Here is a 9,756-nt window from a genome sequence, read left to right on the forward strand (position 1 = left end):
GGTCTGCTAGCCAGGCATTGCTGAAGGATTTTTTAAGCCATCCGTGATGAAAACTGAAGAGTGGCGCAGGCTGGGGAGTCTTTGTAGCTTCATCAGAACTTCTGCCGGGGAAAGTGTTTACATCCGTGCTAAACTGAATTAATTTATTTGGTCTTTTGAAAGGTCAGAATAAGAAAGTGAGTCTGCAAAGTTCTCAGCTGTATTCATTTCCTGCCTGGCCCGCGGTTCCCGGCCGGCATCTCTGATTAGTGCTGTTTACAAGTGACATACATCACTGTCACCATTAATCTTCAGGCAGTCGTTTCCTCGGCTGAGCCCTGCGGTGTTGGCAGCCAGCTCTGACATCAGTGCTCATTAGACAATGGCGTGTTAATGACCAGCTTCCGGAAAGGCTCACCTTCCACACTCACAGGCCTCTTTTAAAATGTGGTTTTTCCATTGTGCTGTTCGCCGGAAATGCTGAAGGCGGGAATGTTCTCTAAATCCTGCACAAAATATCCTTCCTACTGGAGTTCTGCACTACTGGATTTATTTCTGTCTTACAGAAACCCAGAATGACTCCTCACATGACAGCCCGATCTTAAAGGATTTTTTCGTTTGGTTTTTTTTTTTTTTTTTTTAAGACAGATATTATCAACCCAATGGAGCAAACAGCAGCAAGTTTTGGGCTGAGAGTTTTCTGGTCCTTCTGGGAAAGATGTGGGACTGTTGCTTGGTCATGCACAAGAGGGCTGTGACTCCTAATCCACTGACTATTAACCGTAATAACCAAAATATCAAACTCCCTACAGAGCACAAGGGAATAAAATCTGTGTTGCATCAGGACTGAGTCTGATATCACTGAACCACTGGGTGGTTTAAGCAGAGCCAACATGCTTAATGCCAGGCATCTCTGCTCTTCCAGTCAGACTATCAGGAACATCTCAGGATGCTGCAGCCCAGGCTGAGCTACCAGGGCAGGCATTGTCAAACCTCCACAGTGATTCTGCAATATTTTTTTTCAGCCTATATGTTATTATATTTTATTGCTATTTCTTCCTGATAACATTTTGTTCTTGCATCCTGAATTTAGCTGAGGGGAATAGTCCAAGGGCTTACAAAGTGGTATGGTGGATTTCCCATCAGAGCAGTAAAAAAAATTGGTACCCAAAAAATATATAGCTGAATTTCCATATGAATATGTAAATATATTATCTTCAAGGTCTGTCAAAAGCATCTGAAGATATAAAAGCTACATGTCAGTCTGATCTTTATCTTCAGTAATTACCCAAAGACATTTTCATCACGAAAATTAGGTAAAAATAATAATGTTACATCACATTTCAGTGCACTCTTCAGAATGACTGAGAAATTTTCCAGGAAGGTTCAACTAATTTTTGATGATTGAAAAAAGTTGTATTCTAAAATGGAAGCTGGAATAGTTTTATTTCCTAGATTATGGATGTTTTGCAGTTGTAGTTTTTTTTTCCTCCTCCTAAACTTAGAAATCTAATGAGGAGTTTGGCTTCGAGGCAGGGATGTTCCTTGTCAGCCTTTACCAGTCAGTCATAGTCTCTCTTCTTCTTTGCTAATACCAGAATTTCCAACAAAAGCCTTCTGTCACCAGGCATCAGGGTACCAGCTTTCCCAAAACTGCTATCCAGTTTTTTCAGATTTGCAGGAACCCTCAAGAAAACTTACTGGTTACCTAACACAGTGAGAGGCTGAGGGCTGTGAATCCTACAGAGCCTTCAGGGAAACTTCAGGCGTAGCAGAGACAAGGCTTTGCTCTAGTAAAGTCCTTGACTTTACTTGTGTGAGTGTTTAATTCCAGTCATGCAAGAAATCTTATCTGATTCGTTCGCAGTGTTGTGTTGGAGACTGTGTGATCTGAGACATTTGGGACCCAGCAGATGTGAGCAGCAGCAGCAGAAACAATTGAACCCATCCTTCATTCTGCTAGGCAGCAGGATGGATTTTATGAATTCCTCGCTGTCACCCTGTGCTGTTATTACCATGACAAAAGACCTTGCCATTTGGGCACTATACATTCCTCGAATTTTTCAGGCTTTTAGCCTGAGTCATGGCATACTGCATGATTATTGTGGGTTTGATGATACACTTCTTAACTTTTGCACGAGTTGTCCTTGGTGACCTCTGGTTTTCACACCAGATCCTCATCAGGCCCAATCTGCTGCTCCTGTCCTTCTCCTCTGTGTTTTTCTGCCACAGCTAGAATAATTGGAATCACAAAAATAAGTTTTGCAAAGCTTGCCAAAAGTGCTTCCTCAAAACAGAGGAAGCATGATATTTGCAGTTTCAGTATGCACACTAGGAAGGGAGGTATTCTAGTCTCTCTGTTGAGTGAAAACAGGTGATCATTTATCAGCTTCTGCTGTCAGCTTGATAAACATGAATCTTTAAGAAGTTTGATATTGCTGTGGTCACCAAATCTGATTCAAATGTTGCACTTCGTCTGTTGCTGATCAGCCTAGATTGCCTGAGGACAGACGATTGATCTGAAATATGTCCTTGTGGCATGTATGAAACAATTTCCATTCCAGTTTGCAGTGACCACAGCCATTTTTTGCAATTCCTAGGGAAGGTCTGCGGATCAGGAGACCCTTTGCTTTACTTGATCCACAAGCGCCTTTCAAATCCTAATTTAGAGATTTTCACTGAGGCTAAGTATTTATTTTTTTTTTCAACCCAGAATGATCTCCAAGTTTAAAGTGTTTGCTTTCTGATTATCAAATTCCAGTCTCATCCTGACCGATGTTACATGTTGTAGTATAGACACATGTTGCCCAGAGGATGGGTATATGGGCACCCAGACCTTCCAGCGCCAAAACAAGGCACCTCAGCTGGTGGCTGACGGTAGCCACGGCTGTCCCGGTGCTCCCTCTGTAGGAAAAGTTCTGACATGTCCTTTCTCCCTCGCAAAAAGGGGACATGAACACCTCTGCCTAGGAATCAACATCCCACACGTTCTCCAGTCAAACCCAAAAGAGCTGTGTGCTGTGTCCCTCTGCTGCTGGTACCTTCCATCCCCCCCAGCTCATGCTGGGGAGGGGGGCTTGGCTCCGCAGCAATGAACAGAGCAGCCTTTCTAAAGGACTAGGAAATAATCAGTGCAGTAGTCTGATCTTTTGGAAATTTTCTTCCCAGGTGCTTCCCTGGTGAAAGGAGTCAGTTGTTTGGGGTTTTCCAGGAAACACAGAGCCTGATTTCCAGCACAGGGCACAGGCTGAGGCGCAGCCATGGAGGGTACAGGACTACAGCTCCCGATGTGGCCCTGGGTACAGCTCCTCCCAGCCCTCCTACCCTCCTCCCTTTCATTCTATTTCTTCTCTAGAGGTGCAGCTTGCCTCTTTAGCTGCAGCTTGCCTCGGGTTTCCCCCGAGGTTCCGAGCTCTCCGTGAGCAGGGTCAGACCTGCAGCCAGCAGAAAGAGCACCTTTGGTACCCCCATATGTCCATCCCACACCTCCAGCAGATCCCTGCTGAGTCACACAGAATCACAGAATCAGTTTGATTGGAAAAGACTTCTGAGATCAGCGAGTCCAAGCTCTGACCCAACCACACATTGTCGCCCAGACCATGGGCACTGAGGGCCATGTCCAGTCCTTAAACACCTTCAGGAGTGGTGACTCCACCACCTCCCATGGCAGCCCATTCCAGTGTCTAATCATCTTTCCTGTGAAAAACATTCTTCCTAATATACAACCTAAACCTCCCCTGGCACAGCTTAAAACTTTGGTCAGATCACAAGTAGCCTGGGAGGAGAGGCTGGACCCCACCTGGCTCCAACCTCCTTTCAGACTTCCCTTGTACTTGCAGTTTTGCTGCCTGGTTCACACCAACTCATCCCAGACATGTGCCATGATGTGAAGATCCTTGTCGGCTGCCTGGGGGGCAGAAGAGTTGGCCCTCATGACTGTGCAAGGTCAGACCATCAACTCTCAGTTTAAAGATCATCTGTATCAGAGAATCCTTCTGTTCCTACTGAGAAGGACATGATGCTCTTATCACCTTCTGGCTTCTGATGGATCTCCAGTATCCACAGCTGAGTGATCATGCACTGCTGTCCTGGTCACCCTCTTCCAATGACAGACCCATCAATGACAAATCTCCATTTGTGTTGATGGCACAGGCCCTGTTTCTTTCTGTTACTTTTGTGGCAGGGCTGTGCAGACATGGCCAGAGACACAACTGTTCTCTTGATGTTTGCACCTGCAGCTGCATCTGGCAGCTGAGTGCCTGTGGGAACCCACATCATCTTAGCTGTAAAAAACCAGGTGGGCTGTGACCTGGGGTCCTTGTCTGGCTTCTGAAGGATCATTTGGCACTGCTTTGCCCCCAGTGCTTGCCATGCTGTACTCATTTAACGGGTGTGATGGTTATCTGAGCAGAGCTGAAAACAGGGAACCCCACCAAGCCCTAGGGGCAGAGTCAGAGCAGATACTTCAAAGCAAAACCCCGGGCTTGTGCCTGGGACATGTGAGGAAAAGCCTCGTTGCACAAGTGAGCCTCTCTGAAGTCTCACTCTGGCTGCTGCAAAACGTGCTCCTCTTCAGGTGCCTTATTTATCCGCACTTTCTGCTTATCATCACTTGAAGGCAGTAAAGCTCATGACAGGCCTTGCTCTAGCCAAGTGTGATTTGATCAAACGTTAGCATCTTAGCTGTTAAAGTAAAACCCAGCAAAGCCAAGGAAAAAGTCATTGCTTTGGGTCTGACTGTGTCCAGGTTGTGCCAGGGAAACTGTAGCTGTTAATCACCATCTTCCTGGGTGGGAGAGGATGCTCTCCCTTTGCTTGAATACAGCCTGCTTCAGTAGATTGCCTGGTGCCCCCTAAGATAAAAAATGCTACGTGTGAGATTATCCTGCAGCGTTTCTTGACACAGTCTGGCCTGTGCAGGGCTAGAATTCTTGGACAGAATTTGCTAGCAAACCATGTTAGTCATATGGAAAAAATTGTGGTCCAGTGACCAGTGTCCATCTCTCAGTGTGTAACTACACGTGAATGCCACAGCAGTGACAGGAGGCTGAGTAAGTCCAGCCAAAATCAGTTTCTTGGAGAGCATGGAAATTTCCTATCTCTCATTCCTGGTCTGAGTGATTCAGTGGCTTTGTATGGACACTGTGTAGGGTGTGTGTTGGCACATGAGAAATGAGCACTGGAGCTTTCCAAAGAGAGGGATGCAGGGTCCAAGAGGGAAGGCCAAGATGTGTGTAGGGCCATGAGCCTTCAAATCCCACAAGGTGTGTGGTGAAAACCAGTCTGCACCAAAGTGATGCCCAATGGTGTTTATCTACTCTACAGCAGGCACAGCTGACTGCTGCCTCTTTGCCTCCTTGCTGCCCTTCTGGCAGCCTTGGTAGCACCTGTGCCATCCCTTTGCCTTCCATACGATACTATTGGAATTTTTCTCCTGAGTTTTTCCTCTCCCTGCATTACCAGCTTTGAGTTTTGGCAACAGAGGTGTGGGTGATGGACACACACAGCTCCTGACTCTGGCCTTAGTCGTAAACACTGAGACAAAATATAAGGTAAAGTCTCCAGTGTGATCTGAACTGATACTGAAAGAATAAGCAATGTTCCTTTGGCCCTGCAAAGCTCTGAGTAGGCTAATTAGCCAGGATGATAGCATGGCTAATTGGACAAGGCTGGGTGTGGTGCTGGTACATCTGTTTTGCTCATATGTACAGGGAGGAAGCCTTCTTGATTGAACTTGATCTGCCTGTGGATCCTTCCTAACATTCCTGATTGAAGTTTCCTTTTGGTGGGACCAGGTGCCACCTGATCTACAGAAAGGATACAGGATGTCCTGTCTCTCTTTGCTTTTTGTGAGTGTTGGACCAGATGGGTTCTGACTCCCTTCCAGACCTCAGTTACTCTGTCAATAAGACTTGAGAGTCTTCCTGAAAACAGACGAGCCAACAAATTGCCCCAGTAAACAAGAAAATTGTAGACCAACCCAAACCCCCTTGATCTTTGTCTCAACCCAGCATAGGAACTGAGGAGCTGTACCTTGGGCTCTCCACCAGTTTGCTCTGGGGAGCATATTGCAGGGGCTGCAGCTTCCCTGGCTCTGGCTGAGCCAGGTGCTACAGATGCTGCTGCTGTGCCTGAGTCATGGGCAGAGGCTTGTGTTCCAGGGAGCAGCTGTTGAAGAGAAATCAGGGAGGCCGTTTAGCTGAAGTTACGGCAGAATCAAACAATAAATCCTCTGCCAGATCAGCTGTGTTGCTGCAGGCAGGGCTGCGCTGTGCACACCAGCAGTGGGCAGTCAAAGTCCGTCCCAGTGTCTGCCCAGTGTTCACCCCACCCCTCGGGGCTGGGGGTCTGCAGGGGTGTCCCCCACAGCCAGGAGAAAGTAGAAGTTTTGTCTTGTGTTAGATTTCCCCTTGGTCTTAGCACTGCCCTGGAAATTAGCACCACATTCTGCTGGCCAGGCAGAAGCTGGGAAGATTTCAATGTAAGAGGAAGGTAAAGCAGCTTTGCTTTGTTTTCTGAAATGAGTGATTTCTTCCCTCCGTGTCCCAGTCCCAGGCTCTTGTATTTTTCATGCTTCATTAAAAGTGTTTGTAATTATATGAGTGGCTGCAGAGGCCAATTAAGCCTTCATTTGGAGACTGCTCTGGGTGCTGGAAGCCCTCTATTAGGCTGGGCTTCTGCCAGGGAAAAACACTACATAGTCTTTAACAACTGTACCAGCTCCGATCTGCTTAATGTTGATTTTCCTATTAAGTTCAGCTAATACTTTTCTAATTGTGTGAGCTGGGCCTGAAGCCAGGCCCAGTGACTTTTGCCAGCTGCTTCCAAGGCTGAATCAGAGCTGAGCAGAGCCCTCGCAAACACTCCCTGCACACGTGCTCAGCCCCGGCTGCTCTCCCCAAAAGTGACTCAGGCTTTGTGCCCCAGGTGCTGTTGCCCAGGGCAAGCCCCATCCAGCCACGAGAGACCAGGCACACTCAGCAGAGCACCAGGAGCCTGGCACTGCATGGAACTTGCCCCAGGAGGCGCCAGAAGGGATGCCATGGACTCAAAGACCAGCCCCTGCCTGCCCATTAGCCATAGAGCAGGAATTATTGTGTGGGCTTTCTGAGGCAGGTGATACACTACAACCTGCCCAAGAGGGGATATTTGCAAATAGAAGGACATTCACAGCTCTTCCACAATGTGGAAGGGAGGATGCTGGCATGCTGGTGGGGTAGGAGACTTCAGTCAAGGAGCTCAGGGACGCCACTCACCTGCTGTGAATCTGCTGCTCGCGAGGGGGTGGAATGACAAACCTTCCAACCCAAACCTTTGCTTGATTCTGTGAAATTCAGGCAGATGTACAAACTCATTACTGACCAGCAATGAACCTAAAAACATCTGAGTTTATTTAATAATTGAATTGCTTTCTTTAATTAAAAATGGCAAGGCAATTAAATAATTTAATTTCTAAAATCTTATTTAATTTCAATTAGCTCTGATTAATGGCTATTCCTTCAAATAAAAATATCAATATGATAGAAAACACTAGTTTTGAATTTTTCATTTCAGGAACATTACTGTCTCTTAACTTTAAAACCCTCGCAGCTCTAATACAATTATCATGTGCCAGTCAAGTTTTAATGCCTTATCACATCCTAACACTGACAAATACAAGAGCCTGTTTTTGGGGCTGATTTGTTTCTGCAAAGCCCCTTGTTTGAAACTCCTGTGGGCTGCAGCCAGCCACTCACAGGGAGCTGGGCTGTGTGACCTGGGGCTGGCCAGGGCCCTGGGGTGAATGACAGCAGCCACCACAGCACTCCTACCTGCTTTGACTCTGCAGATCTTCTGGAGCGTTTGCTTTTCAAGAGTTTATTCCTCTATTAAGGCAGGATTAAGAACTACATGTTTGAATTAGGAAATAAGATTCTGGAAGCCAAAATTGTATTTCTTTTCTTGACTATAAAAATTAAAATTTAAAAAGCAGCCACATGACAGGTTCAAAGCCCAATTCATCATGGAATTTCTGGCAGCAAAACATAGCTTCTGTGTAAGGTGTTTGGTACACAGGGAGGGAAATTTAGAGAGCTTGTAATTCACAGCAACATGGCACTAGACATCCAAGGAAGTCATTATTGTAGATGGTTTCCTGGTAGCATAAAGAAGCAGGAGGGAGCCAGGCTGTTTCAGAGCAAAGTTGAAAACACTAATTGACTTTTACTCACTGGGAAAGAAGATGTAGCATGAAAAATGGCTTTGTGGTTTGAATCATTAAAGACTGAGGAGAGAGCTGCTGGCTAATGGGTCTGTACTGGGCAGAAATGGCTGTGTTGGGGTTGCTGTGAGCAATCTGCAAGGCGTGCTCATAAAGCATAGGAGGAGTCAGCAGGACTCTGGCTAGCACGGGGGGAAGAGGGGCTGGAAAGGATCAGAAAGGAACTGGCCAGCACCTGATGCTTGCCATGGCTCTTGGAAGAAGTGAGCTCAGAAATAATCCAAGGGTCAGTTTTCTAACATTAGGCTGGAATTGTCTTTATTTACTTCTACAGACTTGGCCAAAGCTCAAGGCACTGTAATGCTATGCATTCTTCAGTAAACACAATTAACTGGAAACTCAGAAACATTGATATCATCTTTTCCCTTGCGACTGGTCACTGTGAACTGCTGTCTCTAGCCAGAAATTCAACTTCCTTTTCCCCCAGGGTTGCAGAGTAGGTGGAAATCCATTTACCTTAAAAAAAAAAAAAAAAAAAAAAAAATTTGATGATGCAGCTTAGCTTGGTTTATGGCAGTGGGAAGAATGGGAAGGTCAGGATTTTACAGAGCTAGTGGGTCCCTGCTATTCAACAGGAGCTGGATGTTTGTCCCTGAGGCAGTCAGGTGGGATCATTAGGGTCAGGACATGCCATGGGCCCAACATTCAGCCACAAATCTCCACCAACATGGAGACCAAAGCTGGACTTTAAACTCCTGTTTTACCATCTCCCCATAAACCCTCTCTGAAAGAATGCAGAAAGGCCCTCTAGAGCTTCACCCTGCCAGAGGCAGATAAATTATATTTTTAGTGGGAGTTCTTCGATGTGGTGTTAAAAGCCCTTCTCCAGATGATCCAGTCTAGTACTTCATGATCTTATGGCTGGAAAAATCTTGTCTGCTGCCTAATCTAATCCTTATTTGGTGTAATTGAGGGCAAACATTTCTTGTCCTTACCCAGCATGGGCACACTAACAGTTTATCATCTTCCTCTCCATAACTGCAGCCTTTTATGGCTGTGATGTTTAGGTACTTCATGTATTGTTACCCTGTGTCGCTTTGGTCTGCCCACTTCTAGATTGAACAAACTCTCATTCTTCCATCTTACCTTTTAGGTCTGCACTCTGGACTCTTTCCAGTCAGTCTGCAACCTCCTTGAAGAGCAATATCCATCTTCCAGCCTCTTACTGAAGGTCTGAAGGAGGCAGAGCTCTGTGATTATCCCACATGTAGGTGTGTAAGAGATTTGTAACAGAAATACTAAGGTTGAAGTGAAGCCTGAATCGTGGTGTGTGTAAAGAATGAGAGAAAAGCAAGAGGGTGAGGATTAAAAGAATGACTTGTAGTGATAAGGTAGAGCACTGCTCCCAGAACTGGGTTTCTAGGATGCCATTCCTGGTTGTAAAACTGAAGAATGTGTTCATGTCATGACCAAAAGACCTTGCAGTCTGGTCAGATCACGGCACAGACAAGGAAGGCATCACAAGACCCCACGTCCCACCAAGAGAATGGCAATTCACACACCGCTGCATTTCCTGA

This window comes from Melospiza georgiana, chromosome 9 (genome assembly GCF_028018845.1).
Source record: "Melospiza georgiana isolate bMelGeo1 chromosome 9, bMelGeo1.pri, whole genome shotgun sequence".
NCBI lineage: Eukaryota > Metazoa > Chordata > Aves > Passeriformes > Passerellidae > Melospiza > Melospiza georgiana.